This window comes from Martes martes, assembly GCF_963455335.1.
Source record: "Martes martes genome assembly, chromosome: 16".
Classification (NCBI taxonomy): Eukaryota; Metazoa; Chordata; class Mammalia; order Carnivora; family Mustelidae; genus Martes; species Martes martes.
The window spans coordinates 22,666,584-22,688,791 of record NC_137904.1 but is presented as its reverse complement, the minus strand read 5'-3'; the positions used below and the strand labels follow the sequence as shown (position 1 = coordinate 22,688,791).

General features: G+C 43.3%; 1 protein-coding gene across 1 annotated transcript in view; it reads left to right on the top strand.

The window, feature by feature from the left end:
• The first annotated feature begins 16,601 nt into the window (after positions 1-16,601).
• TAOK1 (TAO kinase 1) overlaps positions 16,602-22,208 on the top strand; it is a 153,357-nt gene continuing 147,750 nt past the window's right edge. Inside the window, 1 exon segment of the mRNA XM_080825304.1 lies at positions 16,602-17,288. The gene's annotated coding sequence lies outside the window, so the exon portion shown is untranslated.

Genomic DNA, 22,208 nt, shown 5'->3' with positions numbered 1-22,208 from the left:
CAAATGCCGTCTTTTGGGCTGTTTGTTGACCTGGGCTTCCATGGCAAATACCTTTAAAAGAAAATTATTGGGATAAATGGAGTGAGTTGTCCTTTGCAACACAGACTGCCTAATGAATAAATCATCTCTCTGATTTAGGAAATCATCCCAGGCATCCTTCAGGGTTGAATTTCTGGCTCCCTTCTCTGTTCTCTTTCTCTACTTAGAGAAGCATGTGTCATGTTATCTATAATTATTGGTTTGTGTATCTACCATGTGGGTATCATCCTGCAAACTCTTTATTTTATTTTATTTTATTTATTTGACAGAGAGAGAGAGAGAGCACAAGCGGGCAGAACAACAGGCAGAGGGAGAGGGAGAAGCAGGCTCTACACTGAGCAGGGAGCCCGATGCGGGGCTGAATTCCAGGACTCTGGGATCATGACCCAAGCTGAAGGTAGCTGCCTAACCGACTGAGCCACACAGATGCCTCTGGCCTGTGAACTCTTTGATGACAAGGTAACTTGTCTGTTTCTCTGCAACATACTTATCTAGACACATGCTTAATATGTAAAACCAGGAACTGATCTAAGTACCTTACTTATTTTATTTAATCCTCACGAAATTCTCCTGAAGTGGATACTGTTATCTTCACTCTTTCATGAAGGGGAAAATGAAACAGACACAGCCTCACCGGAAGTGCAAAGTAGAGCATACAGAAGAGATTCAAAATAGGAATTTCGATATCAGAATCCATGAGCTTAACTCCTATGGCCTTGAGCTAAAGGGTTTTGTGGACAGGGAATAGTATTTAATATGAATATTTGAACATTCCTATATAGGGAACGCAGTACTTTCACACGTATTCTATATGAGAATATCAGGAATCCTTTCACTCTTTGTTGGAAACTAGCCAGCAGTGTAGCCCTGAAATACCGAATACCCAGATTCTTCCTACAGGCTTAGAGAAAGGAAGTATAGGGGCGCCTGTGTGGCTCAGTCATTAGGCATCTGCCTTTGGCTGGGGTCATGATCCCAGGGTCCTAGGATTGAGCCCCGTATCAGGCTCCCTGCTCAGCCAGAAGCCTGCTTCTCCCTCTCCCACCTCCCCTGCTTGTGTTCCCTCTCTCGCTGTGTCTCTCTGCCAAATAAATACATAAAATATTTTTAAAAAGAAGAAGAAAAGAGAAGAAAAATGATGCATAAAGGCACATAAGTGGTATTTTGTAAACTCTAGGAACCCTGGGAGATGCTAATACCTGGTAGGCTGGATAGATTCCTAGGCTAATGTGTAAAGAAAGGATTGCATTCAAATATGAGAACCTTTACTCTGGGGCAAGACAGTCGCTTTCTTAGCTGTTCCGAGAACTAAATCTCTTCATAAAACCAACAGCTGAAGGTGTCCACATGGTGCAGTGGGGAGGGTGGGGCGTGGCGATTCCACTTCCTACTATTGTTTTTGAACGAGTCTGAGTTTAGGGAGCTCTTGCAGATGCCTTTATTGGCAGCTTCAGCCAGGGCTCCTCGGTTGCCATGACAACAGGAAGCCAAACTCTGGGGGCTATTCATTGGTGAGTGACAAGGACCCCACGGAAAGGAAAACTCTTCGAGGAAGCCTGGGGTTGTTTGGAGGTGGTGGTGGAGCGAGGTGTTACGTCCTGGTGGAGGGTAAATCCAGATGCCTCCCGGCGTGATGCCCAAGCAGCTTCCTCCTTCTCGTGTGCACCTCGGAGATCTGAATGCGTAACCGGGGGAGAGGCCTGAAGGTGGCAACTGTTCAGCGTGAGAATGTTCTTACATATTAATGGTGCTGCGTAAGGACGGGAAGAGTCTTTGGTTTTCTCTGAAAGTGAGGGAACAGCAGGAGATGCTCGCACCTGAGTAAAATTCACCGGGGAAGAGAGGGATGTTTGTGTTTGGGCTGAATTCCTGGTGACACAGCCATATGGCTTTTGCCCACTGATGTCCTCCAGAAGGTATATTCCTTTCGTAGAGCAGCTAAAGTACATAAAGGACTGTGTTTCCCTCGCTGTCACCATTAATCCCTCCCCCATCAACAGCCAGAACGCTGAGGAACCCCTACCTAGCCTTCCAGCCTGAATTCCTGCCCGAGATCAAGGATCTCGACCCTTCTCCCCATCTCTGATTTTGTCCCTTGAGTGGGAGGCTCCAGGGGACCACAGCTGACTCTGCCCGGCACAGAGGGTTGACTCATCCTGCAGGCGTCAGAGCTGTTACCAACAGTTCTGCTGATCTGTATGCAGCTCCAACTCCCTCTCCAGTTCAGAGTTTCGGAGCCGTCTTGTTCGAAAGTAAAGAACAGAACACAGATGGCTGGTAACAGGATCCCACAGAGGCCTCCTTTCCCACTGAGCCCATCCTGCTAATCCTTTTATAGAAAAAGAGAAACTAAATGGTGAATGGAGCAAAAAAGGAGTATCAGCTTCTGCACCCTTCTTCGGGTCTTGGTAGAAGCTCTCTGAGAACAACCTCCAGCTACCCCATTACATTTCCCAGGCGTATTCCCTTCCTGGTCCTTCTCTCTTCTTCCACTTCTTTTCCCTTCCTTCCTCCCACTTTCCATCCCAGTTCCCTGTTCTCTGTGGGAGCTTTGAATCTTGTGGAGTGTTTTGCTGAATGCCTTGCGTTTAACCAGGAAATTCAAATCCATATATGTATAAGAAAATGAAATACACTAGAAGTTCTGAGTGGCTGATTTTACCAGCTTTATCTCTTGGGAATCCCTTTAATTTCTTCTCTTCTGAGGTTAGTATAATGCATTACAAAGAACATGGGGTTTGAAGCCAGAAAGAAGTGGGTTCCAAGCCCTGTCCTGGGGGGGGGGAAAAAATACATTAAACAAATTTTAGCCGTGCCTGGCTGGCTCATTTGGAAGAGCATGTGACTCTCGATCTCAGAGTTGCGAGTTCAAGCCCACCTTGGGTGTAGAGATTACAAACAACAACCAAAAAAACTGTTTAAGGAAATTTTTTAAAAAAGATTTTACTTATGTAGGGGCACCTGGGTGGCTTAGTGGGTTAAGCCTCTGCTTTTGGCTCAGGTCATGATCTCAGGGTCCTGAGATAGAGCCCGACGTCGGGCTCTCTGCTCAGCGGGAAGCCTACTTTTCTCTCTCTCTCTCTGCCTGCCTCTCTGCTTACTTGTGATCTCTCTCTGTCAAATGAATAAATAAAATCTTAAAAAAAAAAGATTTTACTTATGTATTTAAAAAAGACAGCAAGAGAGAGAACAGAAGGGGGGAGGGGAGAGGGAGAAAGGCTTCCCACTGAGCGGGCTGCCTGATGCAAGGCTCCATCCCAGGACCCCAGGACCACGACCCAAGCTGAAGGCAGATGCTCAACAACTAAGCCACCCAGGAGTCCTTTAAAAAAAAAAAAATCTCCTCTGTCATTTACTAGCTGCATCCCCTTGGGTAATTCACCTAACCTCTCTGAGCTCCGGATATGGCATCTGAAATTGTATATAATAGTATCTACATTGCCAGTTGGTTTATAGATTAAATTAGTGGCAAAACACAGTATCCAGAACGTAACAGATGTGCCCAATACATGTTAAGTCTCCTTCCTCCCATCTCCTGCTGCTATAAGTAGCAGGTCCTTACTTTCAAGAATCTGAAAAAAAATTTCCCGTTGAGAAAGTTAGCATCCTTGCTCAGGTGCTGCTGATACAATTGAAGAAGGAAAGGTAAGTGGGAAGTGTGAGTGTTTTGCAAGACTAGAGGACCGGGGCACCTGGGAGGCTCCGTGGGTTAAAGCCTCTGCCCTCGGCTCGGGCCATGGTCTCAGGGTCCTGGGATCAAGCCTTGCATCGGGCTCTCTGCTCATCGGGGAGCCAGCTTCCCCCTCTCTCTCTGCCTTCTTGTGATCTCTCTCCCTCTGTCAAATAAATAAATAAATCTTTAAAAAAAAAAAAAAGACTGGAGGCCCAAGACTTTGCAAAAACTAACATGTGACTACTCTAATATTAGTTTCCCCCAACGTAAGGATTCTTGGTGAAGACTGCTGGCTTCCCCACATTGTCTCTGCAGCATGGTTGACACAAACTTATTTTTCTTGGAAGATACGATTCTGGGTTGCTGATTGACTGACTTTAAGTATTAGCCCTCTCTAGGTTTCACCAGAACAAAGGATCCTGCTCCTCTTCACTCCAGGAAAGGAGGAGGACTATTTGAAGTTTGTGTAAATTCTCGAGGAAAGTTAAGTAGGGTCTTACCCTTGGCACTGAGACTATCGGAAGCACTTGTACAATCAGATGAAATGCCGCTGTTCAATTTATGTGATTACCGAAGACTCAGCTGACACAGGGCTGTGGTCTGACGTGGTTGCTTTGTTCCACATAATAAACATGTGTAACGTCTATTATACTAATGTGCTATGCTCTAGTTGAAACAAGGAGGAGGTTGATGACGGGGCCAGGACACTGTACCTCATTCTCTCTGACCAGGAGCTCTCTGACAACACGTTTTTCCTGTCTCTCTTTGTAACTGGTAATTAGGATCTCAGCTGAGCTGTCAAGAGTCTTGACAGGTTTCACAGGCAGTCGCCATGTGACAATTTACAACTGTGGGCTTTTCACAGCTGGCATGTTCCCTCCTAGGGAACCAAAGTTTCTCATCCCAGGCTCCCCCTATCATTCAAAGCAGCTGATCTGGGAGGAGAGCTGGCTTTCTCAGTGCATTATCCAGTTCCAAAACAAAATGTTGTGGCCAGGGGTGGTGATGGGGAAAACCTCTGTATTCATTGTTGTTCTCAGTGGGAAGGGCTGACTCTATGGTCTGGCCAGAGAGTAGGAGTGACTGAAGCCAGAAGCAGCATGGGACTATGGGAACTTCGCACAGCTCTTTTTTTTTTTTTTTAAGATTTTATTTATTTATTTGACAGAGAGAGACAGATCACAAGTAGGCGGGTGGAGGGGCGGGGGAAGCAGGCTCCCTGATGAGCAGAGAGCCCCATGCGGGTCTCGATCCCAGGACCCTGAGATCATGATCTGAGCCAAAAGGCAGAGGCTTAACCCACTGAGCCACCCAGGCACCCCTTCACACGGCCTTTTAATAAAGTTGCTGTTTCTTCTGTTCTTCAGAAGCTCAACTCCTGTACACCCCCAAAAATGGAAAGCCAGGACTTGAACAGATACACCCGAGTTCACGGCAGCAGCATTCACAGTAGCAAAAGGTGGGAACAACCCAAATGTTCATTGGCAGACAAACACCTAAACAAAATGCGGCATGTACATACTATGGAATCTCATTCAGCCTTAAAAAGGAATGAAAGATGAACCTCAAAGACATTTTGCTAAATGGAATAAGTCACAAAAGGACAGATGCTGTGTGTGTCCTCTTATACAAGGTTCTCAGAGTAGACAAACTCATAAGAGACAGAAAGTACAATGGAGACTAGCGGGGACTGGGTGGGTGGAGGCAGGATGGGAAGTTGTTGTTGAACAGTACCGAGTTTGAGGTGCTTGGGTGGCTCAGTCGGTTGAGCATCTGATTCGTGGTCTCAGCTCGGGTCCTGATCTCATGGTTGGGAGTTCGGGCTCTGCGTTGGGCTCCACACTAGGGGCCGTGGAGTCTACTTAAAAAAGTTCAAGGGACGCCTGGGTGGCTCAGTCATTAAGCGTCTGCCTTTGGCTTGGGTCATGATCCCAGGGTCCTGGGATCGAGCCCCACTTCAGGCTCCCTGCTCAGCGGAAAACCTGCTTCTCCCTCTCCTACTCCCCCTGCTTGTGTTCCTTCTCTCACTGTGTCTCTGTCAAATAAATAAAATCTTTAAAAAATAATAAAATAGTTATGTTTGGGGGTGCCTGGGTAGCTCAGTTGCTTAAGTGTCTGCCTTTGGCTCAGGTCATGGTCCCACGGTCCTGGGATTGAGCCCCATGTTGGGCTCCCTGCTCAGCGGGAGCCTGTTTCTCCCTTTCCCTCTGCTGCTCTCCCTGCTTGCACACACACGCTCTCTCTGTCAAATACATCTAAAAATACAATAATAAAATAAAATGGTTAATTTTGTTGTATTTTGCCAGAACCCCATTTGGATCAGGGTGGTTGAGGCAACACAGTGAAAGTCCTGAAGACGAAACCAGAGCATTTATGAGCATGGAACTAACTTTGCCTGAAGCCAGACTTCACTCTGGACTTTTTAGTTTGTGTGAGCCAAAATATTCTCATTTTTCTTAAACTACTTTGGGTCTGATTCTCTGCCACTTGCAATTGAAGAGTCCTAAATAATTCAGGACTGCTTATGTGCTGGTCTTTCTCATTAGGCTATTATCTCAGGGGTAGTAATGGTATCTTATTCATTTGTATATCCACAGAGCCAAGCAAAAGGCACATAACTGACATCCCGTAAATGTTTGCTATCTATCAACTCACTATCCCATAAACATTTATTGTGAGTCATCTGTATTGTCAGGAATTCATTTAGGTGTGGGAGAGGGAAATAAGAATGAGTGAATAGGGGCTGCCTGCCTGGCTCAGCACGTAGAGCACGAGACTCCTGATCTCAGGGTTGTGAGTTCAAGCCTCATGCTGAGCATAGAGCGTACTTAAAAAAATAAATATAATAAAAGAGTGCATGAATAAAAACTGTTATCCTGCAGTATTTGTAAGAACACAGCTATTCTGTAGAAGCAACTCCAAAGGCTAGTGTGAGAGAGAACTCTAGGAAAAGACGCACAAGATTGCTGGAGTTCCAGGAACTGGCTGTCACCTTGGCACTCCATGCCTGGTTGATGGGCATCTTCTGGGCTCCTGCACATGCCGCATATTTTCAGGATTGGCTAAGGCTTTGAGAATGCCTGGAAGGTGCTCCCTCCCCAAATAGTGTACATACCAGATTTATACCTGGTCCTGTCGAAGGAACCGTTTTTTCTTCTGCTGCGCTTCTCTGCGTTGCTGGAGTTTCAAAAATATATTCTGTAAAGGGGATTTGCTCTGCCCATTTCTCAGAGTCACGGTAAAGGTCAGAAGACCTCATCAACCCATGAAAGTGCTATCTTATCCAGGTGATGGTGGTTTTTTTTTTACCTGAGCACAGCAAGTGTTAATACATTCGACTCTAGGTAGCGTTCCTATGAAACCGTATCACTTGGCCTCAAGAGCAGTTTTAGTCTACTTGCAGTGAAGGTCTGTTGTTTTGGTCTGTCCAGAATGGCTCCCTCTTCTGGCAAAAAGTTCCTTTGGGGGAATTTCCTTTCCATCTATTCCCTTCTATCTAAACCAGTTCTATGTGGTTCCTGTGAAGCTGTTCCTCTGAGCTTCTTGCCACAGGGTGGTCCCAGAATCCCAGCTAGGGTGATCAAAATGTCTCATCCTTCAGTGAAGCTACCAGCCCACAGAAGAGCATAGGACACAAGGCCTAAGCTGGGCCACCTGGAGCTGTTCTTTTGTGTTTTATATACTCTTATGAGAGAGTGAGAAGCTTTCCTTTGCTTTTGGGGTCAGTAAACTGGGACAAGGTAAGTCTGAACTTCTGTGGCCATTCCTCCCACTCCATTCTGCCCACTGCCCTGGTCCAGCATCCTTCTGTGGCATGAAATAAACTAAGATGGAAGTCCATCTTGGAATGATCTACGTGAATTCTGTTTAAACCTCTCATGGAAACGTGTTTATGGTCCACGAGCCCCCAATTCTGATCTGTGCATCCTCATAGAGGGACAGAGTCCCACATTTGGGACAGAGTCCCAAATGCCTTCAATTTCTACATTTGCCATATTGTGACATTTCAGTATTGAGAATATTTATGAGGAGGAGAAAGGATGAGCTTCATGATAACCATTTATATGGTGACATTTGATAACTAGACTAGACCTCTGTCCCCTGCTCAGGGGTTTTGGCAGCAGGTAGGAAACAGCAGGTTGTGTAGGAAACATCACATAGCAGGCAAGTTTAAGTGGATGTATAAACGTGAACTTTGGGACAGGGGCTCCGGTCACTAGTGATCAGAACACAACATATCAGTAAAGGAGGCATCTGATTAAAACCAATATTAGAACCTTGATTTGGGGCACTCGATTGGCTCAGTCAGAGCATGTGACTCTTGATCTCAGGGTCATGAGTTTAAGGCCCACACTGGGCACGGAGCCCATTTAAAAATAAAAACAATTCCTTGATTCATTTCCCGTGTGTAGACAGTAGCAACAGCAGCATTCATTGTTGGGGAATATTGAACTAGGTGGCAGTAGTGGAAAGCACCTGAACCACCAGTTTTACTCCCCACAAAACAGAAAATCTTAGAACAAAGTCCAGTCTATAGAGAAATATAGCCAAGCAACTGGGAGCTGGGGATGGTATGTGGAGAGACAGCAAAGGGGGAGTCAGACATGAACAGAACTCTCTTAATTCCTGAGGCACTGTACTTTTCTGTTACAGGGTCTAATAAATCCCCCCCCCCATTTTTTTCCCCTTAAGCTGATCTAAATAGTCACTTTCGACCCAAAGACTTCTTTCTAGCATAGTATTACTACCTAGTAAATATAAGGCTAAAGAGGAGACCCAAAGACAATCCCAGGCCAATAAAACAGCAACTTATTTTATGTTTCGATTGCCAGCAGTTTGTTTCATATCCTATGTGGCACAACTCTGGTAGGAATTAGTATAGTGTCTTTTTATTTTTTGTTTTTTGGGGTTTTTTTGTTTTTGTTTTTGAATCCTGGCAGATGTCAGCCAGAGAAGGGCATGACAAAATCACCAATTGGTCCTGAGGATAAATTCCAAAAACCTCTCAGTCCACAAACATGCTGCCCAACCCCTCCCACATTCACAGATGTCTCAGACAATCATGATGCACTGATCATGGGGTGCCTGCCAGAGGGTGGTGTTGGAACAGTGGAATGAATATTTACATCCTTACGCGTACACAACAAGAGCTAACACTTGAAATAACCTAATGCATACAGTTCAAAATGTGTGTCTTGTTTGTTACTTCAAAAAATCTAACTACATTACCCTTTAAGAGAGATCCTAAGCATCGTCATCTATCAGATTGTATTCAACCTTCTAATTCTTAATTTCCAGAATTCTCCTAGTGAACATCTGATTCCTAATCATACCCCTACTTACTAGGTTCATGAAAATTGTATCTTTGTCTCTCAGATTTTTTTTTCTTCTCATCTCTACCTCTAGTCACAGAAATATGTTTTATAGTTCTGTGTAGTTCAAAACTGAAGGTAATCAACTAAGTTCTTACTCTACCTCCCACCTAGGCATTACATATTTTTTATTTTTTTAAGATCATATTTGTTCATTTGAGAGAGAGAGAGAGAGAAAGATAGAGAGAGAGAGACAACCAGGGGGAGAGGGAGAAACAGACTCCCGCAAAGCTGGGAGTCAGATATGGGTCTCTATCCCAGGACCTGGAGATCATGACCTGAGCTGAAGGTGGGTGCTTAACCATCTGAGCCACCCAGGCACCCCTAGACATTACATATTTAAACAATTTGCATTTCAACTTCCATAGGAAGGGCAGGAGTACAACACTGATACCACCTCCTCTAGGAAGCCTTCCCTGACTGACTCCCCCACCTGGGGGTTGGATTGGGAGAGCTTTCATGTGCTCCCAAAGCATCCTGAGCTGACTCCTGCATTTGCAATACAATATTTTCTCTGCTTACTCACTTGTTTCTTCCAAAAAAATATGATCCCTTTGAGGAAAAAAACTCGCCCACAAAACAGAACTAACACTTTAAATGGGGTAGACACTTCACATATTATTCTTAATCCTAAATACCTCTGAGGAAGATAATGGTTATTTTTTTACTTATTTTTAAGGGTTTTATTGTTATTATTTTTTAAAAGATCTTGTTTATTTATTTATCAGAGCAAGAGAGCACAAGCAGGGGGAGCAGCAGGCAGAGGGAGAAGCAGGTTCTCTGCTGAGCAAGGAGCCTGATGCGGGACTCAATCCCAGGACCCTGGGATCATGACCTGAGCCCAAGGAAGATGCTTAACAGACTGAGCCACTCGGGTGTCCCAAGATTTTATTATTTTTAAGCAACCTCTACACCCAGTGTGGGGTTTGAACTCACAACCCTGGGATCAAGAGTTGCACACACTCTACTGACTGAGCCAGCCAGGCATCCTCGAGGACGGTGATGTTAACCCCACTTTGCAGATAAGGAGAGGAACGCTCAGCCTGGTTATGACACTGATGCCAAGGAGCTCAGTGACGGACACCAGGAAGTGATGGAGGTGGAACTCCACGGTCAGTGCCTGCTGCTGTAGGACCGCCACATCCTCTCCTTGCTATCTTCAGGCTTGGACTTCTTTTAGACTCTGGAGCAGCTGCTTTAACTTATTCATGGCTTGTTGCAGATGCTTAGCTGATAGATACCTGAGACTGAAAGGTTTCTGGGTCAGAATGTTATTGAGCTGAATTGTATTCTACTCTCCTTAGGGTACCTTGGCCCAGCATTTATCTATTCCTGTGGGTTAAATTGGACGAATCTGCTGCCTCCACATGCAGGGTACTTTTCAAAGATGTTCACATCTTCGTGATGTGAATGAACTCGATTATGTGGGAGTGCAGAGCTCAAGGAACAACTTTGTACATGATGAGCTTTATTTTGCAGCCTGTGGAAGTCCTACTTATCTGAGACAGCCTTTTGTAGACATGTCTGGGTGAGGTATGACAACTAGGCTTAAACCTGCCTTAGTTGGTTGCCCTGGGGGCCCAAAGTCAAATATCTATAGATGAATGGATCACCCAGGATGCACTGAATGGGCTGCCAGTAAAGTACTGATTTATTTATTTGTTGACTGCCAGTTTCATGGAGTGCCTCACCCCTGGTTTCTACAGAGAAAATTCTAAGACACATCCTCTTTACTAACTACTTTGTTATACACTCAGCTTCCATGGTTTCTGCCTTCTACTGTAGGGAGACGGAAGTTTCCATAAATAATCACAGTGTAATTGCAAAAAATGTATACGCTAAAGTTGGATGGAGAGATTATCATGACCAATGCAGTTCCCCTGCATTTTAATAGGAGTCAGGTAAAACATCCGAAGAAGTGTTTCTTCTTTGTTTCTAAATGGGCACTCGCACACACACACACTCTTTGGGATTCAAGTTATCTGTGCATGTTATTTGCATCATTCTTATAATTATAGATTTTTGAACTAAAAGGAATCCAGAGATCATTTTGGTCTATTGCACTTAGATGGGAAACTGAGGTCCAGAAAATTATAAATTAGGGTCTGATTCTGTGCATCATTTGCTAATAGGTAGTTGAGCATTGTTACTTAAATTTTTTAAAAAGATTTTATTTATTTGAGAGAGAGAGAGAGAGAAAGAGGGAGAGCAGGAGAAATGGAGGGTCAGAAGGAGAAGCAGACTCCCTGCTGAGCAGGGAGCCTGATGCTGGACTCGATCCCTGGACTCCAGGGTCATGATCTGAGCTGAAGGCAGTCGCTTAACCAGCTGAGCCACCCAGGCGCCCTGTTAACTTGAACTTTTTAAAATAGATTTTGTTTATTCATTTGAGAGAGAGAGAGAGAGACAGAGAGAGCACAAGCAGGGGGAGAGGCAGAGGGAGAGGGAGAAGTAGACTCTTCGCTGAGCTGGGAGCCTGACGGGGGGGTTGATTCTAGGACGTGGAGATCATGACCTGAGCCAAAGGGAGATGTTTCCTCACCTGAGCCACCCAGGAGCCCCTGTTATTTAAATATTTTTTTGCATGCAGATCTAATCTCTTTAATAGGATTCTTTTTAGGAAGGAAGGGGCAGAGGGAGAGAGTGAGAATCTTAAGCAGGCTCCACGTCCAGTGTGGAGCCTGATGCTGGCTTGATCTCAGGACCCTGAGATCATGACCAAGCCGAAATCAAGAGTCGGATAATTAATCGACTGAGCCACTGAGGCATCCCTCTAATAGGATTTTTAGTTCCTAGTATGGGGAAGGATTTGAGAAAGGGAACCAGCAAGCAGTGAAAAAAAAAAGCCGCTTAAAATTCATATTGAACCAGAACTGTAATTTTAGTTCTCCATGCTACATGAAATTGCTTAATTTTTTTGCACTTTCTTCCTCTCTGTTGGAAGGAAGAAATGATGACATCATCATCATCATCATCCGTTTTTCAGGGTTGTTGGTAAGATTAAGGGGATAATGAATGTAAAGCACTGGCTTCATACAATTCTTGGCATAGAGTAATTTTATAAACACTAGTTCCATTTGCTCCTTCTGTATTTTACTTAAGCCTAACATACAGTAGGAATTCAATAAGTATTTGTTAAATTGAGTTGAATACGACTTGGTCTTTTACTGAGTGACAACACTGAAAAGACAGTTTGATCGGACAGATACCAGATCGGTCAGTGCACCCACCTGCACATTGACAAGCTGCCTTTTCAACCATAGACACATGCATGACAACACATATACAGATATCACACATGGTCAGGCATCTCTTACACACACAGAATATGTGCATGGCATCAAGCTGTCATCGATTGGTGGTGCCAGGAGTAGAATATGATAGAAGGATAATATGGTTTAGATTCATGCACAACTGGGGTCACATTCTAGGTCACCACTTATTAGTTGTGTCACCTTGGGAAAGGGACATAACTCTCTGAACCTTAGTTTCCTTACCTATAAATTGGAGGTAATAATAATAGAACCTACTACACAAATTTGTTGTGAGAATTAAATATGTCAGCGTACAGAAAAAGCTTATTCTTGGTTTTGATACTGCTTAGGTAACTTTTTTATTGAGGTCAAAACAAGGTTGGTACCCATTCTTCACCCCACCCCACAGCTAGTGTGCCTTCTTCTTTTTTTTTTTAATGTCCATTTAAAAAAAAAAATGTTTATTTCTAGTAATCTCTACACCGAACATGGGACTTGAACTGAGGACCCCAAGACCAAGAGTGGTGTGCTCTACCAACTGAGCCAGCCAGGTGTCCCTCACCCCACAGCTTTCTGACCCCAATTTGTAGGCTCAAGGAATACCTAAATGAGATCTGAGAAAGCCTTATGTGGAGGTGACATGTGAGCTAAATCTTGAAGGATATTAGCCAACTAGAGAAGGCCTTTCAGGCAGAGGAGTGCAGTACCACATCCTGAAGATAGCATGTTAGCGGTTAGCAGAAGAGTAAATAATAGTTCAGGATGGTGGGATCTGAAATAAAGTTAGAGAGGTATGCAAGGCTCTGTCTGGATTTTATTTGGAGGGCTTTAGGGACCCATGGAAGAGTTTTTCTGGTTTTGTTTTTGTTTTGCCATGGAAGAGTTTTGTTTTTTTTTTTTTATTTTTTTTATTTATTTATTTATTTTTTTTTTTTTGCCATGGAAGAGTTTTAAGCAGAGAAATGACACATTCAGCTTTTAGAAATTGCATTTTAGGAAGATTAAAACCATTCACCTCAGTATAGAGAATGGGGCACCCTGGGGTGTGAGGAGAGTAATTGGAAGGCAATTACAGTACCCCAGCTTAGAAACAGTATGAACCACCATAGCAGAGGCAGTGGGGATGAAGAAAGGGGTGAATCAGAGAAATGTTCAGGAGTTAAATCACAGAAGGTGCAAAATCTGCGATTGTTCTAAGCATTATTTTCCTAACATCGATGCGTGCAATTTTCTTATCTAGATACAATTTCAGAAATTAAATAACTGGTATGTTTTGTGGTATCAACCAATGATACTCTACTGTTGAACAAATTTGACAGGATAAGCCTACCTGTATGTACGTATGGGTGTGTTGTGTGTGTGAAATTTGAAGAATTTGAGGAGGGAGGTCTCTTAGTACCAGATCATAGGTAGATATCTGGAATAATAATTTTTTAAAAAGAAAGCCGGAGTCTCTTAAGATATGCCACGTGCTGGGGAATCTGAGAGGAGTTGAATTACAGTTTATGGTAGAGGTGGTGTTAAGAGGGAAAATGAGGTAGTAGCAAACACAAAATATTATGGAAGGAAACACTACCCATACAAGAGCAAACCTTTAGATTTACCTACCAGTTTATAAGAAATGTGGGCAACGAAGCAAATGTGAAATGACATTGTGAGGATGTAATTGGCAAGTCCAGAATGTGAAAAATTCTACGAAATCTATAATCTGATTTCTTAGACAAATAAACTGCATACAAAAAGGAAAGAAAGAGGGGCTCCTGGGTGGCTCAGTCAGCTAAGCATCTGACTCTTTTTTGGCTCAGGTTGTGATCTCAGGGTTGTGGATCCAGCCCCCAGTCAGGCTCTGTGCTCCATGTGGAATCTGTTTCAGATTCTCTCTCCCTTGCACTCTCTCTCTCTCTCAAATGAATAAATAAAATCTTAAAAAAAAAAAAAAGGAAGAAAAAAGGAAGGGGAAAGTGTTGTACATGAAAAGTGATTTAAGAGACATATCTATTAATCAAATGCAAAGTGTAGAACTTCAGATCCTGGTTCAGACAAAAGGACTGTTAAAAGATATTTTGGAAACGTTAGGCAAAACTGAATATGGATTGGGTATTACATATTAGGAAATTATTGTAAAGGTGTGATAATGGTACTGTGGTTATGTTACAACCAAAATATTTCGGGTAAAATGTTATGATGGTCTACTAGAGATTTACTTAAAAATACACTTAGGTGGAGGCAGGTGGCACCTGGCTGGCTCAGTGGGTTAAGCTTCTGACTCTTGATTTTGGCTGGGGTCCCCATATCAGGGTCGTGGGATTGAGTGCTGCATGAAGCTCCACTCTCAGTGAGGTGTCTGCTCCAGATTCTCTCCCTCGTGCCCTGTCCCCACAGCCCTGTGGTCACTTTCTCTTCTTTCTTTCACAAACAAATCTTTAAAAAAAGTATACAGGGGTGGGGAAGGTTGTGGGAGAATAAGTGAAACAAGAATGATAAAATGTTGATAATAGTTGAAGCTAGGTGATGGACACCTGGGGGTTTATTATTATATCCCATTCCTTTTGTGTATGTTTGAAATTTTCCATAGAAGATTAAGAATAAATATTATAGGAAAGCCTGAATCTCTTTCCATTCCTAAATGTATGAAATAACTAGAAGAGAACATTCTTTTTTTTTTTTTTAAGATTTTTTAAAAAATTTATTTGACAGACAGAGATCACAAGTAAGCAGAGAGGCAGGCAGAGAGAGAGAGGAGGAACCAGGCTCCCCGCCAAGCAGAGAGCCCAATGCGGGACTTGATCCCAGGACCCTGAGATCATGACCTGAGCCAAAGGCAGAGGCTTTAACCCACTGAGCCACCCAGGTGCCCCTAGAAGAGAACATTCTTGCTGTAACTTTCAGAAGAAAGGATCAGGATTGGAAAGGCATCATTTAAAGCATAGATGGAGGAAGAGAGGCTCCAAGGACAAGAAGGTAGAAGGAAAAGTGGTTTTAAGTGGTGTTGAAAAGCCAACGAGGAACACAGTTTAAAGATGGAAGAGTATAAACTGTATCAAATACTGCAGGTGTCAAGGAGGATTAAAATGACTCCACTAGGCACAGAAAGTAGAAGGTCGCTCTACAGAAAGTAGAAGGTCGCTCTTGACCATTGTAAGATCAGTTTCAGCGGAGGTGAGAAGACAAATTTTCTAAAAAGCTTGTCTTTGAAGGGGAGGAGGGATGAAGATGGTAATCCTTCTTTTCCCTCCAAAGAAACTAGGGCACGTTTTTATGCTGAGGAGAAGTTGCCACTTGAGAGTAGTTGGCAATACAGATAAAAAGAGGACTCACGGACAGAGTCCTCTTACTATGAGAAAGCATATTTAGAACAAGTTATATGTATAACCCACTGAAGTGGAAATCTTGTTTCTCTGATCATAGCCAGTTTACTTCCCTAGTTTACTGGAACTTCCAGTTGTTCTGGAGTACACTTTTACTCATAAGTCTCGCCCAGCAGATCTCTTTATCTCACTGCTTACCAGTTGAAGAAGCAAGACTTTTTTTTTTTTGTAACTGCACTTGAGGCACACCTTTTGGTTCCTGAATAAAACTGCTCTTTTTTCCCTCTAAACAAAAGTCTTCACCACAAAAATTTAGAAGCTCTCTTTCCTGCTTTAGGATTCTTAGGACTCTTCAGTTTATTTGTAGCTCGTTTCCAAAACTTACCATCACTCAACCCACTAAAGACATACACTAAAATTTCTCAAGAATTTGTCTCTTTCCTACCATTACCAACATACGGGGTGGTTTAATCTGTATTCTCCTCTCATTACCGTTCCAGAAGTTCTTATAAACTTTTAGAATCTCAAAAACTCAACTACGTACTGATGACACTGACCAGTTTCCCTCTGAATTCCACGGAGTAGTTGAACCAAGGTAAGAACTGGATATCCTGCATGCCAGGGCAAGCTTCTCATTCGCAGGATTATGGGGGGGGGGGCGCGGATATTTTGGAAGTGAGGACAGAGGAGAGCTGATAAACTCTTCTTTCTCAGATTTCAGGGAGAACTGAATGCACCTGATACCCGCGTGGCAGAAGAGTTAGACCAGCTGCGTGCGGCCAAGCTAGAATGAGGCTGGGACTCAGGCAGGGTACCGGGAGACTCCGCCCAGTACAAGCACTCGCGCGCTCCCGTGAGAGCGCGCACGCGTACGCAGTCGTGTCTCGCGCAGGGTCGGGCCTGTCAGGCGGGAAATCTCGCGAGATCGGAGACTGGGATGACTGTCGGGAGGAGGGGAGTGGTGTCGGGGAAGGGGGGGGAAACCTGGGCAGCGGCCGGGCTCTGTGGCTTCAGGGCTCGGAGAGAGAGAGGGAGAGGGAGGGTGGCAAAGATAGTGAGTCGGTGCCGCCGCCTGTCTGAGGAGAGAGGAGGGGTCCCGCTTGCCTGCGCCCTTCGAGGGCTGAGAGCGCGAGGCACCCGCGAACCTCTGAGGCCTCCCGGCCCCTGGGGACCCCGCCCCGCCGCCGGCCGGCCGGCCCGCGGCCTCTCTTCCCTTTGTGAGCGCCCCCTTCCCAGGGGTGGTGGTGGTGGCGGAGAACTGTGCGTGGGCCCGCCCGCAGAGGGGCCGTGGCGGGGGACGAGAGGGCCTCGGCTGTGTGAGGACGGAAGGCGGCCGAGGCCCGGGCCGGTTCCCCCGAGGCGGCGGCGGCGGCTCCCAGCACTTCCCCGCGCCATCTTAGCTGAGCCCAAGCTCTGAGGGCGCCTCCTCGACCCCGGTCGTCCCCTCGCCCCCTCCCCCCCCGCCCCTTGTCGCAGAGCTTGGGCTGGGCGGCTTGCTGGGGCTCGGGGGGGGGGGGGCGGCGGTCGGTCGCCAGGCCCCCTCCTCCTCCTCCTCCTCCTCCTCGCCCTCCAGCGTAGCGGCTACCCGGGCGCTGCAGGGGGCTGCGCCTGCCTACTCCGCCCCAGACCTGTCGGCGAAAGGGTAAGGGCACCTTTGCTTTGGGAAAGGGAGACATGGAGGGGGCGGGGAAATTAGGCCCACTCTGGCCTCTCCGAGAAGGGAGGTGGGGGTGGGGTAGGGAGGGAGACAAGGAGGGTCTGTGATTCTGTGGGTGGGGTGAAGAAGCTGGTGAGCTAGGCGCCCTCCCGTTTTGAGGAGCAAGAGCAATTACATTCCTCTTTCCTGAGGGTCACCGGAAGGGGTGGTGGAAGGGGATGTTTCGAGGAAGGTGTGGCTCTCTTGGGGAGACTGGGTTGCTGTGCACCCCGATTTAAAGGCGCGAGGTCCCTTTCCCTTCTGATCCTTCTGCTCCTCCCTCTCCTCCTTTGTAGTGTCTGTATTCTTGGGAAGGGTAGCCTGCTGAGTGGCTTCCACCCCGGCTCAGGAAATCTATACTCGTATAGGGGTGATGGAAGCGTTTCTCTCCCCCTACCCTTCCCCCCTTCCCCATCCTTTAGTCTACTGCAATGCTGCAGAAGTCCAAGGCAGTTTCTTCATACACAGGCCCCTGTATACACTGAAGGGAGGGGGAGCTGGAGAGGGAAGTAATGGCGCTTCCCTTGGAAAGGTTACCCTTTTACCTTTTCCCTTTGGTTTTAAATCGATAACAGTGCGGGTTTATAGTCTTCCCCTGAGATCTGTCCCTGGGAAGTGTATCTGTTCCTGTTGTTATTGTTGGGAGATACGGCCTCTCGATAGGGACCCTGCCATGTTTGAACAGTTTTGATGTCTCTCTCGCTCTCTTTTAAACACTAGATTGACATTTTTTTTGGTGAGGATGTTGGGTTTTCACTAGGATTCAAATAAAATAATTTTGTACTCTTTCTTGTCCCTCTCCTTTTTCTTTCTGTGACTTTAGTAGTTCTTGAAGAATTATGAAAGGTTAATGCATACAGTCAGGCCGTCTAATGGACATTTCTCCCTGAGCTGTGAATTTTTAGGGTTCATACCATTTTGTATAACATTAGAATTGGAATTTTCTGAAAATGATTAGGTTACAAACCTTTCTGTAGGAATGCCTTTTTTTCCTAAGGAAATGAGAGAACAGACACTAATTTGCCTAATTATGCTGTGATAGGATCTGTGTTATGTAGTCAATAAATCACTTTTCCACTTCTTTTGCTTCGTGTCAAATTTGTTTAAAACAAATCATCTTATCTGTTTTACAGTAGTACTTGTTGGTTTTGTCCTTAGTAGAGTAGAAGTAAATAAAAATAAAAATTTTAACATTCTGGCAGTGTGTTGCCAAGTGCTTTTTGTGATCAGAGTAGTCTTGAAGTCTATTCATACTTCTTTCTTTAAGTATTTAGATTTACTGATGAAGTGAGTTCAAAATGTTTCATATATGAATGTTCGAAGATTAATTTTTTTTTGCAAAGCAACAAAGACTAATATATGTACAGATACGGACTGTTTTGATATTTTACTAACAAGTTGTATTTGGTGTTTAAGCTTTGCTTAGTGGGTGACTTATTTTAAAATACTTCTGAATGTAATGTATACTTAATGTTCATCAGAGCTTTTTTGGTGTGTTTGTTGCATTTTGAAACCTGTTTCAAGACCCGGATTTAAAGATGTTAGTATTAGTAGTGTTAGGCATTAATTTAATTTCTGTCCTCTCATTTCATGATTTTGATATTTCACTAATGATATGTCAAGTCAGTTTATTTTTCCTCAGAAGGTAGAATTCTTCTTGCTTTCTTTATTCCCTTTTTATTTTTACCTGAATTCATTTCGACTTAAACAGCAGTTCTCATTTGAATCTTTATTTTGTGGCACAAAGCTGCATGTTGTGATGTAGAGTTTCCCTTTACATGGGAAATTCTGCCATAAAGTCTAATTCTTTATGTTATGGTTTGTTGTTAATAATTCGTATATACTAGTATGTATAAACCCAAGCATACTGCTCAGCAGAGAGTGACTGTTTTTGTCTTGGAAAGATGCATGCAGGGATTTGTCAATAAAGGCTACAGAGCTTAAGGATGTATAGAGAATATAAGTAAACTACTTGCTGTATTTCAAAATGCATTCTAGAGCTAAGAGATACTCTTAAGGACAACTAAGAAGAAACCCTCTTTTCCATAGCTTGTAGGAATTCTAAAAGTGGTAAAATATGTTCTTTATCAGTTAGATAAATTCATTATTAGGGAAGAACTGCCTGAGGGTTATTTCAGCTGACCTTGATGCCACTCTTAGGATACTGAGAGCTGTTAAGTCTGGGTTTGGTTGATTCCAGTTTATTTGGTACTTATGTTTCTAAATAGTTCACTACAAAATGGCAGTGTACATCACTTCCTGTTCTTTCACAACTGACTCTTTCTCTGGATTCCCTTTTAATGACTTAACTTTTGGCATTCTGATATCTGATGTGTTAATTTGGTTATAATTCTCATGTTTTATAGATGGAAGAATTCCTAAGAGTCAACTGGGTTTAATAGCCTAAGATTATCTTGACAGTAACTAAACTTCCTTGCAAAACTGAAGGATAGTTTCTCAAACATATTTAAACTATGAGAGGTTTTAAAGAAATGTAACAGTGTACAGGACCAAAAATATGATTGAACTGAATGGAAGATAGTTATTGTATTTTCTATAGTACAGATTTGGGAAGAACTGTGGATATGGCAATTAATTGATTATGTTTTAATATTAAGTGGGCTTTCTGTATATCAAGGCACATGCATAGTTGGTCCCATGTTATGATGCAATTCCATTAATAGAAAAGAAGCTGACCAGAAAGACTAGGTGCTCTTTTAAAATTTTAATTAATTAATCAATTACTTTAAAAGTATGCTCCACGCAGAGCCCAACATGGGGCTTGAACTAATGACCCTGAGATAAAGACCTGAGTCTGAGATCAAGAGTCTGACAGTTAACCAACTGAGGCACCCCAAGACTGGATGCTGTTATCTAAACATAAAGAGTATACTTTATTTTAGTAATTTGCTGGTACTTAGTGGATATAAATACTTAGTAAATCCAGAAATTATCTGGGGGCCAACTGTTGGCATTGAAAGTAGATTTGAGATTAGTCTGTTATTCCCATTACCTGGAGATAAATTCTCTTTTTCGTTTGACTGATTTGTGTATTAAAATCAGTTAATTCTTTCTTTGTATCCCTTTTGGTTATCGATAGTGTCTGTTACAATAATTGCATTCATACTGATCTAGCCTATTATAGGAGTTTTTTTTGGTATGTATTAGCTGTTCAGGTCAGGATCATATATGAATGAGTCTTTTCTGAAAAGACGTTATGTTTGTCTGCCTTTAGGTTTCTACATTTGTTCATGGCTAGATTATTTTTTTATATTCTTTAAGACTTCAAATTCTAAGATGTAAGTGAAAAAGATATAAACCTGTGTTATTTCATTCCATTACATTCCATTTTTAGATTAAAGTATTTTAATATTTACTCAGTGATATTTAAACATAGCTACCCTTTTTTTTTTTTGAGTTTTATTTTTTATGTAAGCTATAGGCTGAAGGAGGGATTTGAACTTACGACCCCAAGATCAAGAGTTGCGTATTCTACCAACTAAGCCAGCCAGGTGCCTCTAAACATAACTACTTTTTTTTTTTTTTTTAAAGACTTGATTTATTTACTTGACAGAGTGGACACAAGCAGATGGAGTGGTGGAGGGAGAGAGGGGAAGCAGGTTCCCCACTAAGCAGGAAACCCTTACTCGGGGCTCCATCCCAGGACCCTGGGATCATGACCTGAGCTGAAGGCAGAGGCTTTAACCCACTGAGCCGCCCAGGCGCCCCCACAATTTAGTTTCTGAGAGAAGCACTGACAGATAATGGAATGGAACAAAATATTCTGATTTGCAGCCACTAATAATAATAGAACTGGCACTTAATATATCTTAATTTCACCATTTATTAGTTGTGTAACTTCTTTATGTAACTTTTTTTTTTTTTAAAGATTTTATTTATTTATTTGACAGACAGAGATCACAAGTAGGCAGAGAGGCAGGCAGAGAAAGAGTGGGGGTGGAGTGGGGAAGCAGACTCCCTGCCGAGCAGAGAGCCCGATGCGGGGCTCGATTCCAGGACCCTGGGATCACGACCTGAGCCGAAGGCAGAGGCTTTAACCCACTGAGCCACCCAGGCGCCCCTTTATGTGACTTTTTAGAGACTTTCCTCACATATAAAATGAAGTTAATACTTGCTTTATAAGGTTGTTGGGTATAAATGGAATAACTCTTAAGTACTTAACATATTGCCTGATACATAGTAAGCTGTCAATAAGTTGTTGCCTATCACATTAGCACTAGCTACTTAGTAAATCTTTACAAATGAATACAGGGAGTCTAATATTTAAGACAAGTGCATTCCATAATTTTGATTTGGATTAATACATTTGGAGCTCAAAATATATTTTTGAAAGAAATGATTAGAATTTCTAGTCAAGAGTAGTTTACAAACTTTGTACCTATAGTGGACTACTATATAGTCTGCAGTAGATTTTCTTTTTTCCTTGTGGATAAAGCCTATCCTAAAAAACAAAATTTTCTTATGACTCTTTTTATATTTAAGAGTCAGTTGATGTCACTCTTCTTCTTCCTGGAACTTTTTTCACCTTCCTTGCTTTGAAGGCATCAAAAGTACTCTTGCTCTCCTGGACTTATTTTTATAGGTATCCTTTGTGTGTCCTTACCATGAAGTGCTTTGTATTCCACAATGCGTTAATTAACAAACATTAAGGGATGATCATATGCCAGTAAGACATAATCCCTGCCCTGGAGGAATTCTGTCTTTTCATTTTTTCCACCTCTTGAATATTTTCTTGAAGTAGGTACTTAGGAAAGTAAGAACTCCAATGGTTGTCAGTTCCTCTGACCCAGTGCTTATCAAACTTTAGGTTGTGACTTATTAATGGCTTCTGAATTCAGTTCAGTG